Source organism: Calonectris borealis, chromosome Z (assembly GCF_964195595.1).
Source record: "Calonectris borealis chromosome Z, bCalBor7.hap1.2, whole genome shotgun sequence".
NCBI lineage: Eukaryota > Metazoa > Chordata > Aves > Procellariiformes > Procellariidae > Calonectris > Calonectris borealis.
In genome coordinates, this window is record NC_134352.1 from 63,354,557 (window position 1) to 63,374,432 (window position 19,876).

At 39.9% G+C, this 19,876-nt stretch overlaps 1 long non-coding RNA gene across 1 annotated transcript; it reads right to left on the minus strand.

Moving 5' to 3' along the window:
- Positions 1-17,306: 17,306 nt before the first annotated feature.
- On the minus strand, positions 17,307-18,445 carry LOC142075261 (uncharacterized). The gene is made up of 2 exons (XR_012670829.1): positions 18,251-18,445; positions 17,307-18,135 (listed from the first exon to the last, which is right to left on the minus strand). It is a non-coding gene; the product is annotated as an uncharacterized LOC142075261 (long non-coding RNA).
- Between the last annotated feature and the right edge of the window lie 1,431 nt (positions 18,446-19,876).

Below are 19,876 nucleotides of genomic sequence, written 5' to 3' on the forward strand. Positions count from 1 at the left end.
CCGCCTTTGTCCGACGTGCGGCCCGCACCGGGGACTGGGCTGGGGCCTGTCCGCGCGCCGGGCCGGGCCAGGCCGCGGCGGGTGGCGGCGGGGGCCCTTCCCGGCCCGGTAACCACTCGAGAGTGAGAAACCCGGCGGTAGGGTGCGGGTGTCGCTGGTGTTCCCCCGCGGTTTTGGCGTACTTTGTCTTCTGCAGGAGCACGTCAGTTGCCCAGACAAATTCAATCCCGAATGATAAAAGTTTCCTGGGGCGTAAGCAGCTCAGCTTCCTAATTTAATAACGGCACACATCGTATCCAAGTCGCTGAAACGATTGACGACGTGTCGGGCGTTCGCCGTCTGACGTTCATGGCCATCCCAGGAGCTGCCACTCCCTTGCGCCTCACGCTCCATAACTGTCGGTTACCAGCATCTGGGGGAACAAACACATCTGGGGGAAAAGCTAACGACTTCCACCCAAATGTGGTATTTGGAAATGTTATATTAAACTTATGTTATATAAACAACCACAATTAAAATTATGCCGCATATATAGTCACGCTGTTTCACATAAACCCCGGAATACAGTTGTATTTTCTCTTTAAGTATTTCAACACCCTCAGTACCATATGACGGTACTGAAAATGCTGTTAACTGTGTCATAGTCATGTACAAATATGTTTGAAAACAACCACTGAGTTTACAGTAGGCCACACGACTTTGATATTGGTGTTTGTTGGATCGCAACAGTACGTTGATGGAAATGTTTTTCTGTTTAATTTCCTTGATTGTTTGAAATGGGTATTTGATAACCTATTGTGTACGCAATATGCCGTTTTAACAGTCCTGGAGCCTGGAGTTCTGCTCAGCCACAAAACGGCGCACAAAGCTGACAGCAGGGTGGATTTGTACATGCTGCTCACCTTATGCTCCTTAATTGTGTTCTGCAGAGACCACGTCTAAGGACAGAGGTAGTTTTGTTTTCACGCCCATTTAATCCCTGGCTTCTCTACCAGGACTGCCACCAGCTAAGCTGGGATAGTGTTTTATTATGATAATCTGTTTACTGAGAAATGGACAAAATGCTAAAAAATGCCATTTTACATGAGCCATTGAACAGCAAAGGAAAATGGTATGTCAGGTTAGTACTGACCTGCCCCTCATTTTAGCATACAACTAGATGTGAAAAGTCCTTTAAACCCTCGCCAGTCCCTGAAAGTAACTCCAGTTGATACTTCCTGTTCAGGATCATTAGTTGCTTCATCCAGTTTCTTACAGGGCTTTGGATGAAGAAGGGTTGATCTTTAGCAACAAAACATACAGTGGATCTCACTTATAAAAGTCCACTATGTTTAACAGTACTGTTACTTACTTTTCTACGAATCCTCTCTCCATCTTTACAGAGCATACAGTCCTCTTTGGGGGCTACATCTATGCCTAGATTTAAATAATTAAACTAAATTAAATACAATCATCAGAGTTTGTAAAAAATAAAATTATATACGTATATATATTTCCCAAAACATTAAATCACTTCCATTTCTCCTTGTTCAGCTAAGCCATTTTCTTGAAATGAGTCAGCTTTGGACTAAGGCCAAGTACGAGAACTTCACCGCCACTGACCACAGATTTAGAATCTCTCACTATAGTGCACTACACTGGTGCTGTAATAAAATTACTATTTTTTTACTTCATGCAAATAATTGATCATTCCTGTCTAATACCCAATAACGTATCCTTATCATAATTAATATGAATGGCTCTCTATAACTGATGTCCTCCATCATGAACTTCTCAAGGCACTTCTTCTACGCGTAACTTTTTTAAATGTGAAAATGTTCTTTGGCAATGTTTACTGCAAATTACCAAACACATTTATTAATGCAGCAGAGTAACAGATGGGTGTGGGAAATTTATAGCAACTGTTGCTCCCATGGTGAACCTACTGTACTTGTAACATTAGTTTCAATGTAAGATACTATTTCACTTACGGTTTTAGCCATCAAAAATAAAAGCCTAGCCAAAGTCTGCTGAAACTACAGCTAGCCAGACCACAGCTCCTGAAGACATTTTATATAGACAAGATACAACTACCTGTACAAATTAAGAAAATACCAGGAGTTATCCCAGGGATTTAAAAGTGCTATAAATATCAAGAGAGTATTTAGATTATAGCTTCAACAGAGTCCCCAGCAACATTAATTCCCAGAGTTGGTATCCCAGTTACCAAATAATTACAGATTAAGAGCACAAAGTACAAAATATGGAGTTACATAATGAGCCTTTCAAGTGAGACTATGCAACCCATCCCACTGAAAGTTTCAACAAATTCTTTACGCACAATTTCACAGTGGACACCAAGTCCAAACCCCTCTCATTCAGATTTCTATTTTTGTATTTCAAAAGGAACACTAGTAAATACTGCAACAACATGCAGCTAAACTGAAAGAACAATTGGTGAAACAGCCACCCCTATGTTTGTCTTTTTCAAGAGTTCAATGATCTAACAATGTATACGTAGTTTTTCAGAGTAGCAGGTTTTAATTGCTGCTTTTCCCTATTCTTATTACTGTTGTTCATTATGTTTGTGCGTTTCCACTTTTCTAAAAGCTACATTGAAAGGCCTCCAGGTAAGCACTTCTGCTTACTAAATACTCAGGTAGTGACTTGAACGGTGGATTTTAGCTTGGTTTGGATTGGGACTTACGGACATCATTGCAATATAAATTTTAAAAAGTAATTACTGGAAGTAATAACTGCCTGAAAGACATAAAGAGACAATAAGTAATCTTTTATTTAACAAGTATATATTGAAGTTTATTTTAGATACTCCATATTTTAAATTTGCACATGGTCCATTCTTACTGTAACATTTTCTGAATTGATCTGATTCACAACTGGGTTACACCACATTTATGCTGGTGAAATCAACACAAAACTGGTATAATTCAGAGCAGTTAAGCCTTAGAAGTATATTGTTATGACGTCGTAAGTGCATAATGCCTCTCTACTATATTTAAAGGGAAGCTAAGTAAACAACTTCTGTTTGGTCTAACTTTGATACAATCCCAAATTTACACTGGTTAAATATCATGTTACACCATACAAAGAAGTTTTCTCTGCATTTGGTTGCATTATTTTTCAAATAATAAAATTAAACTGAGTGATGAAAATGTATTGTGTGACTAAGTTTTGGAGTACTATGCAAATACCAATAGAAAGCTTTGTAACACCACAACGGATTTTGTATATGCTGTGTTCTAGAAATGGTTAGGAATGTTTTAGAGTTATTTTTAAACATTTTATTGTGGCTTTTTGTTTGTATTTCTCTTCCCTGGTTACCATGGGTGAGCTCCCGAATTCTGACTGAGGAGCACTTGGCACAGCGTTTCGCATGGGGGAGAAAAGACAAAAAGGTGGTGTTAAGGCACCCTTACTCTTGCCTGATTTGGACTGCTTTTCTCTTGGACCTTATCCCTAACACTGACTTCAAGCTATGCTGCAGCCTCTTAGCCTACGAGTCTGTTTTGACAGCTGATGCCCTCCCATAAATCTTGCGCTGGTCAAAACAAATGGAAAGGAATGAAAATGCAGCCATGCCGTGTGAGGACATGAACATCTGCGGATCGTAACCACCAATCCTTTGCTCGCAAGGTCCTGCAGAGCTCTTTCTGGCCACACTGCAGACAAAGAGTTAAACAAGAAGTTGGCAGAAAGAGACAACTATGAAGTTGCCTAAAACAAGCCATATGATCAGTATTTTGCCTATGCAGCGACGATGGTTTTGGACTGCCTTTGGTAAGGTTCTCGGATCCAAAAAGGGTAACAATGAATGCTGCTGAGGATATTTATGTCCAAAAAGCAATCCTAAAAGAATACCGTACCAACTTCCAATCATCAGATCTGGAATAGCTTTTCTGTGGGATATCAGTTACACTAGCTCTCTAGTAGCTCTGTAGTAGCTCTATACTGGTTATGTTGCTCTCTCAAGGTCAATAATTAGTGCTGTAGGAAAGCTATCACTCCTCTATCTCTCCACTGGTAAGAAAGAAGAATTTCTGTGGCAAGTTTGTTTAAAATTAATTGTGGTGGGTTTTTTATGCTGATGAAAACCCATGAGAATGTGTTCTGGAGTAACAAGTTAGTGAATAGGTGATGTGTAAATAGACACTGTAACTGTTGTCACAAGTATCATTCCAGAGTTATTCTATATAGGCACATTTATGATGATACCCATCATGCTAACCATTAAATAAATCCAGATTTCTCTAATTGTAGGATAAATTGCATTTATTTTACATTTTATGGCTTCCTTATCCCTGTACTGACCACTAATTGTTCTTAGAAGGGGCTAATGCTGACAGTACAAATCTCTTCGTAGTTTTTAGCAACACTGTCGTACCTGTGCACACTTAACAAACTCCTTACTTTTTCCTTGTCATCTGATTTTCTGTGAATAATGTCAGTCATGTAAAAATAAAGACTAACAATACATGAATTCCTGGCTTCAGTGTTGGCTCAGTGACATTTAGAGCTGAATTTCTTATGGACTACCATGTTTGGAACCACAGGCTAAATCCATTTGAAGCAAGGAGATCCAGACAGTCCAGTGAGATGAACTGCCCTGTCTCTAGGCCTGTTACAATAATAGATTGTACCTTAAGTAAAGAGTTTTTGATTTGTAGAAAAGCTACCGTGGAACATTTTTAGGAGAGTTCAAAAACCAGTCCTTTTGATTGTCCTCCGTCTGCAAAATAGGGTTCAAAATAAAAGATTACTTTAGGTTGGGGAAAATAATTACTTTTTTCAGAACCTGTTAAAACAGTTGTAGATTTTTTTCATCACAGAAGAAATTAAATTTTAAGTGCAAATAAACAAGAATCAGTTTGTCTTCCCCATTTCTCTTCTTTATGAAGTCTTCAGTTCTCTTTCTTTAGTTATTTTTTCCCTTTCTTCTCCCCACCCAACAAATGTAAATTTTCTAAGTACTAAGAAATAGTACTCCTTTTTCAAGTATTTTATCCCTTCTCCTTCGAACAAACAAAATATAAACATTGCACTTGTATGACTAGCATAACTGAAAATCATTATAGACATTTTTAATTTTCCTTTGGCAAGAATAGTTTCAGAGTGGCTTTTTAAAATCTAAAATAGACATTTTTTTCAGTTATATCTGCCCTAAGTTCTAAGGCATGGTAGTTGCAAACAACAAAACTAAAGTAGTATTTTGAATGTTTTAATTCATAGGTTTCATCTACTAGTTTCCTCCACCAAAAGAATATTTTAATAGAAGCCTCACATGGCAGGTATGAGTGTTATGCTTCATCAGTGAGGAAATAGTGAGTTTCCAGGCCACAAAGGTGAAAAAGTTGTGTATTAACTCATTGCCATGCCTGCAAACAAGCAAAAGCTCTCAGCAGAGAAAGTGGCTTTACCAAGTGCTTTGAGAAGTGCACTTCAGTCTAGTGCTGTAATTACTCTTTATTATGATTTCTATAAATAAAATCCTTTAAATATTTTACTTTGTTAAACTAAGTTTGCGAAAATGCATAGATTCTGAATAACCGTGTTATTAGCAACATAGCAGAGTCTACAACTAAGCATCATGACAGCATCAATTCAACACATTTTCATGAACATATTTCGAAGTGTTGTGATTAGGCAGTGTACATTCAGATTAAACGGACACACAACTTTGGCGAGAAACCCCCCTTTGAATTTGCTCAGAAAAGATTTCATCAAGAAAAAACATAGCCTTGTTCTTTACTGTTGGTGAGGCAAATCCATGTAAATCTAAATGCAGGTTGCACAGAAACCTACCAATTCATGCAAAAACGTTCAGTGTAAAATACAGTTGCTGTTATGAGGTCTTTAGGGCACTGCTTTCCCACCTCCTGTCTTTAGCTGAAGTTAAAATTTATTGTATTATTTCCCTCTTCCTCCCATACCCATTCGATTTGCTGTAAAAGTAGGAGAGAAGTGTTTCAATTAAAAGTTTATCTCACTTCTGTGCATTTTGAGAGTACAGTTATGATGCCACGGCTATTACATTGTGTGATACAAGCGAGACAAGGTTTGTAAAAGAGGTGATATCTTTAATTAGATCAACTGATAGAACTGGAGAAAACAAACTTTTTGACTTGACCGACATCCATTCATCAGATCTGACAAGTAGCAAAATCCAAACTAAATACAAGTGGGACGTGATTGTTCTTAGTGTAATAAAATTATTTTAACCAATTAAACCACTGGAGAGAAAACAGTTGCTAACATGAATGTACAGGAATGAATCAGCAAGAAAACTGTAAGCTTTAAAAACAATGTCACTACCGAGTCCACAATTTGTTTATCCATCATTAATAATTTAGTTCCCAGGATTATTTTTTAAACATGACTTGTACGTCTCCTGTGAGCACCTGGACTGTGCAAAAGATGGAATATTTTCTTTATGAAAAAAATTTTCTCCTATCCTTTGCAGTGTTTTGTCCTTGATCATTTATCTGTGTGAGTTCATTGTAGTGAATGATGGTTGATTAGTTTCATGCACGTATTTCTCATGTGATGTGTTTAGTGTAATACATCACATTTTTAAAAGTGTATGAAGAAGACCCATGGAAATTAATAGTTCTTTTGGGCACTGACATAAATTTTGTTAAATGCATTGGTATTCATGAATTTTGCATTTGCTGTACCAGCAAGGTTTGGTTCTAATGAGTGTTTGTTAGTACAGGGGAAATCTGCTTTGGACTGAGTTTAATACTGGAACTGTTGTTTGAAAAGAGAGGTGGAAAAGGGCTGCAGGAAGAACTCTTCAAGGATGCTGTAATTATTTAACAATTTTCTGTACATATACCAGCATCGAGTAGTACGTAATAGACAGGAAGATAACATCAGTGAAGGTTTCCTTTTTGCATTATTAGATTCATACATGCTATTTGGGTGATTAATTCAAATACAGAGCCTGCTCCTTGCAGGGCAGTTCTAGAGACTTTTTTCCTAGTGTGTTTTGCATGGTGGCTGATTTTCTGAAGAGTTTGTTGGTTTGTGGTTTCCTCTACAGGGTAATTTGTATTGTCACTTTTTGTGAGCCATGTTATCTAGAAAGGAAGGGCAGTAAATCTTGCATTAGCAGAGGAAATCCGTGGAGAACTTCAGGTGATAAAGATGTGTATCTTTTAGATACAGAGTAAGTTTGGTGGCACAATTCTCCCATGAGTAGCTCATGAACAGGCTGCTGTTACTGCTATGAGGGATAAAATATTTTGAAACTTTGGTTGCCCCATCCTACTGATTTGCACAATTCTTGATGAGTAGCAGCTACCTTCATCTGAAAACCACCAATTCAGATGTATCACCATTGTATTAAATGAGAGAAACCATTGTACTGTTTTTCAATTCTATCTTTACCTTTGACAGAAACCATCTTGAATTAAGCCACTGTACAACCAAAAGGCCTTTGGGAGAGAAACCCTCAAAGATGTCAATATTCACAAACTCATTCATATGTTAAATGGCACTGTCCTTGTCAGGCTGTTCAGCATTTCAGATCTGCACAGATGTATTCTTATGCCAACTCTGAAGAAACAGGAAATTGCCAGGGTATGGTTGCGTTCTTTTCCATCACATACCTGTTTTTACTATATGAGCTATTTTGCCTGCAGTTCAGCCATGTATTTATGTTTCAATACAACCATTAATAGAGTTCTGGATATATATAGATAGATACATATGTAGATACATACATCAATCTGCTAAAGCCTAAATCTGAAATATGATACATGAGACATATGTATATAAATCATATATGTGGCATATTTAAATGTCACAAATATTTAAGTGATATGCATTCACCCTTATAGGCGTATATATACGCCTACGGCGTAAGTTTAAATACTCTTTAATTTTAAGGCAAATAAATGTCAATAAAAATATATGGACAAGAAAGCTATGTGAATCACACATAAGTATGGAAAAAATGAGTGATGTCCCAGAATGTTAGGTAGTTTAACAGGCATGCTTCTGCCACAGAGATTTAAAATATAAGGATCTGTTTTTTCAAATGTAGAGGTATTTTTCATATGAGTAAGCTTATTGCCTTCACTGAGATTGCTAATAGAAATAGAGTTGTACTCCTGACTCTAGATCTGTGACCTAAGGGTTTGTTTACACAGAATCAGAAAAGTACACTATGTACATTGAAACATCTTAATTTCATGTGATATAGTTTTAGTACATACTAGCTGTTGAGATAAAGCTTCTATACCCATTTGAAGCTTACGAAATGAGACACAAGTAATGTTTTACTAAGCTACTGCCTTCCCACCCTTCCCAAGCTAGAATATCCTGGAGGGGTTAGGAAGGTGAGAAAGCCCCTATTTGCCCCTGAATTGTGCTTCCTCATTACAACATTGGAGACTCACAAGCACAGCACTGCAAGCTGTTTTCATCTCCTCGCTCTGCAGAAATCAGTTACAGAGCTTGAGAGAGCACTTATGAACCATCTGCACCCTCGTGACAAACGCTCCTCCCATACAATGTGGAAGGAGCTCGGACTTTGTTGAAATGAGGACCGCATCTACCTCTGGCTGCCGCAGACAACCCACCACGCTTGTCCTGCTGCTCTGTTGCCATGCCAAATAAAATACCAAAATCCACTGCAGGAGAACAAAAAGTAGATAGCCGGCAATTCTCCTTTCACCTGCGTATGTTAGGAAAAGCCTGACTGGATTTTGATGTGGAAAGACATATTGAAGTCAGTTTGCTGTAGACAGTTTTGACGTACATAGTGAGGATTCTGAGGCTGACACACAGTTGTGGAGAAGGCTCACATGAAAGCCAGGACCGCTTTGCCTGAGTGCCTGACCAAGAGCCTGACTGCTGGCTGGATATATCCCAGCCAGTTTGCCCATCTTATGGACTACGCGGGCTCGCAATCCTGGGAAGGAACATCAGCCAGTAAATCTCCTTGTCTTGCCTGGTTAATATGCCATTAATGTGAAAAGTTGCACAGGAGGTAGCAGCCTTGTAGTTCTCAGGTGAGGGAGTATGACTTTCAGCATTGCTGTGAGCATTTTAAATTCCTCTGCTCCTAACAACCAGCTGCACCTCTGCAGATCTCTTCTTTCCCTAAATGCTCATTTCAGTTGCCTTCATTTGTACGTCCCAGGCAATGACTGTGCCAGAAGTTTCAAGAGCTCGTTAAAAATAGTGATGTCTCAGCAAATATAATAGTTCGCTCACTCTCAGATGTTCAGTGGAAAACTCTTTATTTCCCGTGCTCTCCTCCCCCAACACACACATTTTCTCTTTCCTCGCTTCCCCCCCAGCTGCTTGAGCTTTGAAAGGAGAAGTCCTGAAAATCTCAATATTGCAGCAAACAAGTCAAAGCTCTCTGCCATCACCCCTCAAAAAAAGAGGCACAAGCCGCTGTTAGCCACAGAAATTTTGAATAACTAAGCTTCACTGGAAACTTGAAGCATTTCTTAGAGGAATAAAAATGGAATTTAAGATGCCAAAATTGTTATTTTACAGCTGTCTTGTCCCTTGTTCCAACATTGAAAGCAATGCCTTCCAGGTCATATGTGACTGTGCTTCCAGAGGAGGTTAGACCACTTCTATTCCACCACATATAGGAAACGTCCTATGAATTCTTTCTTCCTATAATGACTGCACGAAAAGGGAAATCACCTGGAGCACAGTGCTGCATTCTCTCTCCTATTTATGGGACTGCAATAAAAAGGGGAGTGTTTAGCCACTACTGAATACTGAAGACCTTCCTCTCTTCCTAGAGCTGAACGAAATAGTGCAGCTGACCTTCAGAGAAGGTCTGGCCTTTGAAGGATGAAAAATAGAGTGGTAAACAGAGGTGGTTTTGTCCCAGGTGAAGAAGAGCGCTGCCTTGGGAAGAGGGAAGTAAGTCCAGGCAGACTACGGTGGAGTGAGTTGGAGAAGAGGCCAGTTCTACCACATCTGAATATCACGCAGGTGCCCCAACAGTTGCTTTTCTTTCTTCTGTGTGAAGTAGATAAAAGTATTGGCAAATTCCAGTCATGCTGCCTGTGTGTACAGGCTTCTGGAAATGAAGAAGAAAAAGCAGATGTTAGTTCTCTTGTAAAGGAAGGATCAGCACTCTGAAAACTGTGGGAGTGATTCTTTAGGAAAGAAATGCAAGTAAAGATTTGATCAAGAAGGCTACAGTGTAGGGAGGAGCTGGCGACACTGAGAAACATGAGGAATAATACTTAGGAAGTAATACCTGTTGGTGACTACAGAGGAAATGGATGTGAGCAGTTAGTATGTACTCTCAAATCAATGTACAACTGTGAAGAGATGAATGAGATAAGTGACAATAAATATTATCAAATAGAGCAGAAGGATATCCAGAGGTCTTCTCAAAGCCTTGTGAGAAGAGAGAAGCAGTTGAAAAAGGAAATGAAAGGAGGTGAACTAATTTTCAAAATTAGCGCAGTTGCATATGGCTGGGAAAATACAAGCACTCCGCAAAATCATTCAGCAGCCTAAGCAGAAACGCAGTTAGGTGAACACCGTGCTAGGCAGAAAGCTGCCATGTCCGTTGTCTTACCGCAGTGGCAACAGTCATACCAGCCTTTCGTCAACTAGTCTGTCTCTCTCTTCAAGGTGATTTGCTTTTTTCTCTTGTGACTTTATTGAAGAGCAGAAGTGATGGTCTAATGGAAAATGAGGTAAAGACAAACAAAGGATTAGGAGGAGAGAGAAGTCATTAAGTCTGTGGGTGAAGAAGACAACAAAGGAGAGGGAGATTAGTAAATGAAGGGTTAGAGAGGAGGTGACAGCAGAGCTGGGGAGGTAACAAAATACCCACTCTCAGCCCAGCACATGACTCCGGAAAGAAAACCCCAGACCTATGCAAATATCATATTCCACTTAATGAAATAAAGGCATACGTAACATCAAGTCTCTGGAACTTCTGGCAAAAGATTTAAATGGGATTTCAGTACTTTCCCATTTTCAGCCTTACACTGCTCTGCCAGAGTCTTGTGGTTGGTTTACAGCCACTTGAGGATTAAAGACTGAATATGTATTAGAGACTTTTTGATTAAAAGGCTAGAACCTAGGTCCAATAAACTTATTTTGGCATTTAATTCCATTTGTTTTAGGGGAAGTAAGATTCCTAAATACTTCCTCTGGTGTGGGCTGGATTTCTTACTCACAAAAAGGACAGTTACACTGGAGGTCCCAGGACTCTGCTAATTTATGCCACTTGATAATTCTCATTACAAATACAGGAAAAATCAACTGTGTCATTGACATAGTGCAGCAAACACGACCCATCTAAATCAATGATATTTTGCTTGTAGTTAGTAAGATATACTCAGAATATGCTGTGTTAATCCAGTGCCTAGTTTAAAGAATTCAACTGGGATATATTTTTGTTGTTCTCTAATGCTTGAAATTAATTAGTCAGGTGTTAAATATCATTTCTATTTGCGGGAAGTATAAAGCTGAGGCATCCAAGTGAATCATATTGCACACAACATTTTTTATGTAACTTGCAGCCTTTTAGGTGACTGAAGTACTAAACATTTTGTAGGTACTTGTAATTTTTTATGTTTTGTATACTTTTTTCATTTCTCCTGACTTGACTACTGAGTAATAAAAAATGGAGTTTCAGTTCACGTGAGCTTTGCTGTCTGATTACTTAAATTTTAAACAGAGCAAATGATTTTTTTGTATATAGGGAGGCATTTATTCACTGGTTGTTTTTAAACAAAAAAGTGTGGAAATATTCCTTTTTGGTTTTTTTTTTCCCCCTGGTTTGTTTCTTAAGGAACATTTTCATATATATTGAACTGACTGTTATGCCTTTTTTAAAGAACAATTTTTTGAAGCCTTTTTTAAAGGCTTTCGAAGAAGGCTGCTAATGCTATGGAGTTGACACTCCATAGCTGTAAAATCCATCTTTTATGCATACTCTGCTTTGACATACTACCACTACTTGTTAAACTTTGTTGATGAAAATATTAAAAGAGTGGACAAGTCACACTGCAGTTAAAAAATGACCAGCAACAGTCCACATTTGTCTTATAAGTTTCCCATTTCCATTGATGGCAATTTACATAACACAAACCTAAATTAAAATTAATTCCCTGTGCTGTTTTGGGAATAATAACACACAGAAATCCTTTCCTGTTTCCCCCTCCCATACTCAGTTATTTTTGCAGAGATTTCAAATTTCAGTTACAAAAGGACAAAGTAAACACAGCAGTGAAAAAATGAGCTCAATTTAATCACGATTAAATGTAGCCCGTCCCCTTCTTTTTTTCTACAGTACACAACTATTATTTTTCAGGTGGGATGTCCCATGGCAAAGAAACACAAGACAACCCCCCCTATCTGTTTATTTATAGAATATACAAAACTAGCTTGAGTAAAAAGTTAGGGTTTCTAACAATATGGTTGTGCGAGGTCAATCTTCTGTTTATGTACAGTACAGACTGTTATTTTATAAAAAGTGAAAGAGAAAGCTTTACATGTGTCAAGTGAGTATAGAAAATGGGTTACTGCCCTGCAGCAGCTTGACAGCATAGGGAAAGAGGTAAAGGCAGAAGTTTAAAAGCTACCAGTTCTGCTAAACACACTAGAACAAAGGTCAAAGACAGACTTTTACTGTAACTCTACATTTATTTATCTTAAAAATGTTCTCCAAAGAAGTTCTAAAAATGGCAGCCAGATCGCCTTAAGAAACAACTACCCCTCCAATGCAGATAGCTTCATATGGGAAAGGTGATAGACTAGCCTACTCTCTGACTGACATAAAATCACCAGAAGATTCTCATATTTTCCAAAATCCCAGATAAATATGTTGTCAGTTACAAAATAAATTCACTGTTATGAGTATTACATTAGTCTTCATCCAGTAAAACACAAAACCAACATGCCTCAAACTATCATTAACTTAGCTTTTTATATCAAATATGAGATTTAAATAATTTTATCTTATGTTTTCCAGTGTTTAAGATTTTGTTTCGAAAAAGGTATGCTGGATTTTCTCATTTAAACCAAGCTCCTGAGATTCTGAGCAGCACCTGTTAGTGCTGGTAATTTCCTGCTGACTTAGACCTCAAATTAAATTAAGAATTATAGTAATAAGAATCTATGCAATAAATAATAAGAATCTCTAAACCCTATTACTAGTTGGAAAAAGATAGACTCATTTAGATGTCTTACTGAAAATGGATGTTTAGATTGCAAAGAACTGATTTTCTTTAGGCTAGGGTGGAGAAGGAATGTGCTTTTTTAGCATAATAAAGCTAAGCATAACACTCTGAAAGTATAATTACATTTGTTTAGGTTCTTTTGTGTGATTTTAACTGTAAAATACAAGCTAATAATTCAGAAGTTAGGGGTGCTAAATGATATGCTAAAAGAAGCAGAGGCAAGTAATTAATTCCATTCCATTTGCTGGATTTTGTTACCCAATATCCAGCACTATTTTCTCCAGCAAAATGTTTTTCTGGATGCATGTACCCTTTGAACAATGTTTTATCTGAAGAAATTCAAAGATAATCTTTCACATTGGCTAAAGTACAGGCTTAGGCACGTATGCTAATGCAACTTAGGTATATGGTAAGAACAGGAATTCCTTTTCTGAGCAGCAGAAGAAAGCAAGCAGAACAAGTAAGGTTTTTTTTTGTAATTACAAATAATCTGATAGGTTGTTTAGAAAGAACTGTTTAGGACACAGGAAAGCATGTTTTAAGATTACAGTAAACAGATACAGTTCTGTTCCAAATCTGAAGCCTGTACAGTAGTCATTCCCCATATCACTTGTGGAAAATGCTTTAAGGAATAGCATTATTATGCTGTGGCATCATCACAGATTTAAAAGAGATACTAGAATTTTTTTTTCTCAATCATTCAGCTTCATTAAAATATTGAAAGCTCACTTACAAATAAATTCTAATATTTATTGGCTTGAAAAAGATGTATCAATGGTTTACTACTTCTCTTAGCCTTCAATTCAGGAAGGACTGCAGCACTAAGGTAGAAAGTTACTTTTATTACTCCTCCGACTTTGTGCACTGATAATTGTTTTTTCTAAATCATTTTTCTGCTTGATTAACTGCTAAATGGGATTGTTTCCACCATTAACTCCACCAGTGATGCTGCACTTAGCTTCCAAGAAAAAATAGCAGATTTTTTCAGAGGCCTTAGAAATTAAGCAAAAGACAGTGATAAACACCCAGGATTATTGATCATGTTCTAACCATATGACACATGTCACTAGTATTTTTTTGCTTTTGAAGGGAAAAAGACCTCGTGGAAGGAGTGCACTAAAAATGAGCATTCAATAAGCAAATAGCCAATCAGATAGGAAGGATAGTCTGAATATATCATTAAATTGGGCTGAACAGAAGCGGCCATAAGATTTTCTTGAGTTCATGGAACTCTTAGGCCTGTTGATGTTTTGTTTTTCTAAAGTACTCAGGAGGATGCGAATTTTCCAAAGCCAAATTGGTAAATATATATTTTTAATGCTCTGCCTATTTGTAGTACTCCTACCCCATTGCTTGTTAACCTCCGTTACTAACCATTCTTGTTGTAGGAATTTACTGTGAATCTGGACTGTATATCCATATAGAGATATAATATCCATATAGATAGACAATTTCAGAAACATATTTTAACTTATTTGAATTTGAGAGCTAAGAGTAATATCTTATGAAATTCCCACTGAACTTTGTTCCTGACATATGTGTTCAGCTCTAAAAATCTTCCATTTTAAATCACGTATCTTGAAAATAAGGCTTTTCTCCCCAGTGTTATGTGCCATTTCCAGGTAGAGAAAATTTAACAAGTGAACTGAAAGCAAAAAAAAGACTGACGTTAAGGCATGTTTAGGCCAAAATAGACAATACAGAATTGTCAGACAAATATGTAGGGTTAATACCATGTATAACAATGATTTGGAAAAGAAGAAATTTCCTGCCAAGGGTTTATCCAGTCATGCAGAATCAAAGCCTCCCCATGCAAATAGTTCTATAATGAGCATAATGAGGTGAGACTTTAAAGGTATATATGCTGTATCACAAAATTTGGCACAAAGACTTGGCTACAGTAGCAGAATCTGCATACTCTTTACTCTGTAGATTCACAGTTTTCAAAGCTGAAACACCCTGTGGAAAAAAGAAGGAAACTTTTCCAATCCTCCAGCGCAGGCAGGCTTCATGCACAGAGCCTTGTGACGGCAAGAGGAGCCTCTTGACTCCAGACCGCCACTGATACCCCAGGTTAATTGCGTTCCTGGGACGGAGCCGGGCAGCAGGGTCCCGGCTGCCGGGAGCGGGAGTGACTCAGTGCCGCCGCACAGTCAGAGCCTCCGCCATCTCGGGGTAAGGAAAGCAACAGGCATTTTCTCCCTGCTCCCGACCCAGGCTGTGAGGCTTGCACTTTGGCCCCGACTAAGGCGTGGGCCGCAGCACAGCGCACGAGTGACATTTATTCTTGCTGTTAGCCAACAGGCAGTGACAGAGGCGTGAAACAGCCCAAGGGGGGGCTGGTATTTGACAGCTGCTCTGCTGGAGCCCGATCCTGCGACATGTGCAGCAACGTGCTGGGGGCAGTAGGACGATTTGCAAATCTATAAAATCCCTTCCTGGAGTCAGGACATTCCTAACGGCGCTCTGTAGGCATAGATAATGTGTAACTCTGATTTCAACCTACAGTGGATTTCACACAGGCAAATTATAAACATCAGGAAAAATTAATGGAATAATACAATACAAATGTGAATTTAAACACCTGAAAGTGGATTTCAATGGGAAAGTGGGAGTTCCTTACTCTGGGAATATGGTAACAGTGGGAGATGGCCATTAACCATCAGTACGGCTCTGCTTTCCCTCATCCTCATTGTCTGCCTGAGTTTTGCTGTAAATGCACGTCATGCTAATAAGCTAAATGATCCAGCAATGCAGTACCACAGAACTGGGCTAGGATGGATTATTATTATTTAATTTTACTGGATAGCATGGATGTTCTTTCTCAATGTGACAAATACTGATGGGAAGTCCTGCAAACATGTTAAAGATAGTTTTTCCACTGCTCATATTCTTAACACGCAAGTTTCAAGCAAACACATCTATAATTAGGTCATTTTTTCTCCCCTCCCTCCTCAGGGCCATGCTATGCAGTCCTGGCAGCTCCAGGGCACAGCCACCGTTGTACTCAAAATTCGGTGTCTGTAGCTGAGATGAAGCACTCTGAGACCAGGTCAGGCCAACTGAGCCTTTTAAGGAGACGCTGGAGGGACACACGGGGAAAGCTCCTTCAATGGCATGTACTGGGTTTAGATCGGACATGACCAAACCCTTCATAGTCTCCACCACATGCTGAGTGCACACCCAGCCGTATGGCAGGGGACAGTTGCTTTTGGCCCCGCAAAGGGTACGCCAGTACTCACATGGCAGGATGTGTACCCCCGCCACGCACGCCGGGCAGGCAGGAGGGTACGCTGTTGTATGGTGTTAGCAGATACCCATCCACCGTCTTCTGGGGCGAGGAGAAGAGCAGCCTGGGCACTTGCTCGCCCTGAGAGCTCTGTCATCGCACTGAAGTGCCGCCGTGGTTTGCGCGAAGTGTGTGGGAAGGAGCCGGGTGGAGACCAGACCCTCTGGGCACCCCCACACCTCTCAACGACACGCACGTTGTTACACCCGCAAGAACCTGGTCTCAGAGGGACCACTCTGTTGCTCCGTCCTTAGCAGACCCTAAAAAACACAGAGGCTGCAGGTGGCAATATTGTAAGGAAGAAAGAAATGTATCTGTTGGAAAAGGTGGTGAAAGGGAAGGAATAGGGGAGGACCACCTCTGCTGCAAGAGAAGCTACGGAAAGTGCGTGGCTGGATTTTTGTGAGACATCAGCTGAAATCTCCTTTGGGTTATGGACTTCTTTGCCAAAGATATATTTTAAATGGAAGGTTTGTCTATGACTTTTTCTTTCCCTGAGACAATTATTTTAGCCCGGCTTCATTTAGTACTGCTTGTGCATAAAGCAATCCTTCACACAGACAGGTTGTAAACGTCAGGAAAGAGTTTGTAACAGAAACTCAAAGACCAGCCTAAGTGCCCAATGCCGGGAACTGTTCTGCGGCGCGGCATGCACCCAGCCCTTTGTAAGAAACCTGGCCCATTAAAACTCTTCTTTATGGAACACCCACCTGTTCTGGCTCTCAGTGGCATCTAGGACGTCAGCAGAGCTGTTAATCAGGACAAACTACTGCTTCTAATGCCATTAAGCATTCTTCAGCGTGGCAGCACCATGTATTTAAGTACCGGGACATCTGCTCTTTCATGGAACAAGTTATTTTAATTATGAAAGTATTCATAATGTCATGGGAGCTATTAAAAATAAAAGACACGTCAGTAGTATAATTTTCAAACAGTCTCGCAACTGACGTGTGATTGTCTCTGTACAATCAAGGTGGCACTTTTACACTTTACCATCAGAGTTGTAGGTTTTTTTTTCTTATGTATACATGCAGTATAAAATCTAAATGTTTTACAGTTCCAGGCAATTTAATGTAAGTTAGGTTTTGGCTGTTATCAAAATCTCTCTCAATCTTGTTTTCAGAATGAAAGGATAATCTTGTTAATTCATTGATCTAGGATTTAGAAGCTCTGAACTCTGCATCCTGATCTGCCACGGACCACGCGTAGCAGAAGCGCTGTAATCCCTCCAGCTTTGGATGGTATACAACCTGGGAGAGGGAACGTCCCTTATTTAGCATTTGCAGCACTTGGTATGCATTGCAATACAAATAATAGGTGCTGTAGTGTGAGAGGAACCTGTCAAAGTCATTGAACTCTTCTTGGTCGTGTGCCAATATCTGCTGAACCGCCACAGGAAATGTGACTGACAGAAGCAGCTCGGTTACCCAGCACGGAGCTAGGCTGCAGCGGCACGCCAAGTCCACCCACTGCTTCTGTCGGCAGGGCTGTCTGGTGGCCGCTGTGATGTGACCAGCAGAGTGTGACCCGCCGCAGGGGAACAGAAATAGCCGTGCCTTCTGGGATCTGATGAACGAGTCCTCCAGAACTGCTGGCCGACAGCGGCGCAGCCGTACTGCCCCCCTCCTCGCTGCCGAAGGCCCCAGGCAAACCACAAACTGCTTACACCTAGCAGGGAAACAAGAAGAGATAAATCAAACTAGAAGGCAGCTCAGCTTGATAAACCGGATAAGTTTCTACACGTGCAGGCTCATGACATCTAAACATTATGATAATAGCTTACCAGCAGAATGGCAAAAAAATGATCATATGTGTTTTCTTTAGCCATTCAAAACCCCCAGGGCTGGCACAGCGCTCGTGTGGACTTTGGCATGCCACCTGCCTTACAAAAGCCTGCGATGCTGCGCTTCATTGCTCAGGGGTGGTGAAGGGCACAATATGGTCGTGTTTTGCTGTTTTCTTCCCTGTAAGCCAGCCTCAGGCCTATGAGAAACAAATATTTTGCCAATTTAGCCTGCCAATAAGAACAGGTGGTTGCATAGCTTCCTCTAAAAGGTGCAAAACGCCACAGAGCCAAGGAAGTACGAAGGGAATAAATAAAATTATGTGGGGACAAACTCAAGGGCAGAAGCAGCCCAGGTGAATGGCTTTCTCATCAGCACAACACAGCTCTAGGGCCTCATTACTGAAGGTACAAATGAAGGCAAATCCAAACATGGGAAACGCATTTCAGTGGGATACGAGCTGTAGTGTGGGCAGAGCGTGATCTCTCTCATCTGGGATCAGTCATAATAGCATTTATCAGTTTGTTTCCACAAAGTGGACTTAAACATGAGTGCCAATTTATGGAAACGGTTCTTCAAAGTGCCGATTTGAGGCATGTGCATCATGTGCTAGGAATAGGTCCTACCTTCTCCCATGCCCTGTCCCGTAAGCTTTTCCTCTTCACTAAAGCACATCCATATTTGCTTTTCACACGATCCTCTCCTCTCTCCCTGCTGCTTTACCACTTTTTTCCTTCAGTCTCCTCTACTTCTCCTTCATAAGGGTTCTGCTTCCAAATACAGAGACTTACAATTAAGTCAGCCAAATTATTAAATATTCTGCACATAAATTTTAAGAGTCAGACGAACCAGATCAACCATCCATTTCTCCGACCCAGCAGTCTGCAGGCTTGCTGTGTTAGATTTGCCATCTCCAGATGCCAGTTGTTTGCCCGCTCTGCAGAATGCAACTGAAGATGAGCAGAGTATGTTGTTGTATATTCAGAACAGCTTTTCTTTCAGTTTTTCACTTTCAGATCATTGTTGTTTCTGTGTAACCCAATTAGGGTAAACATCCTTAACTCTGCTATTTCTTTACGTAGACATTTGTAAGTATGCTATCGCCCATTTACCCTAGACGCTGGGTCCAAAAGTTCTGCTAAATTTCTCCGTGAGAGAAATTTGCATGACAGCCATCTCTCTGCCAGGATATAAAATAATATCATACGCTCTCATTTAGTCTGCTTGTTTTCCAACTTTGGAGAACTCTCTTGAGTTTTTGGGAGATGGGACATCAGGCTCTATAGCTGGTCTGCTTGGATGCAGCAGAGCCTTTTTGTCTTTGGAGCTGTGGAGATTTATAAATAATTGGTTTTCCCATGTTTCTCTTCCCAGAAGATTTCTTTAAAGTATTATGACACATGCAAGCGAGCGAGATGATACTTCCTCTGCTTTAGTCCAACTCCTACGGGGCTGGAACATTTGTCAGACAGACACATGCCACGTGACAAATCTGTAGCTAATGTGCAACCACACAGAAAACACAGGAGTAACACGATGGACCTTTAACCCCGGGTGTAAGGCCATTAGTAAAGTAATAAGAAGCTGAATGAGGACAAGAGGATGGCACAAGATGTCATGTCTTA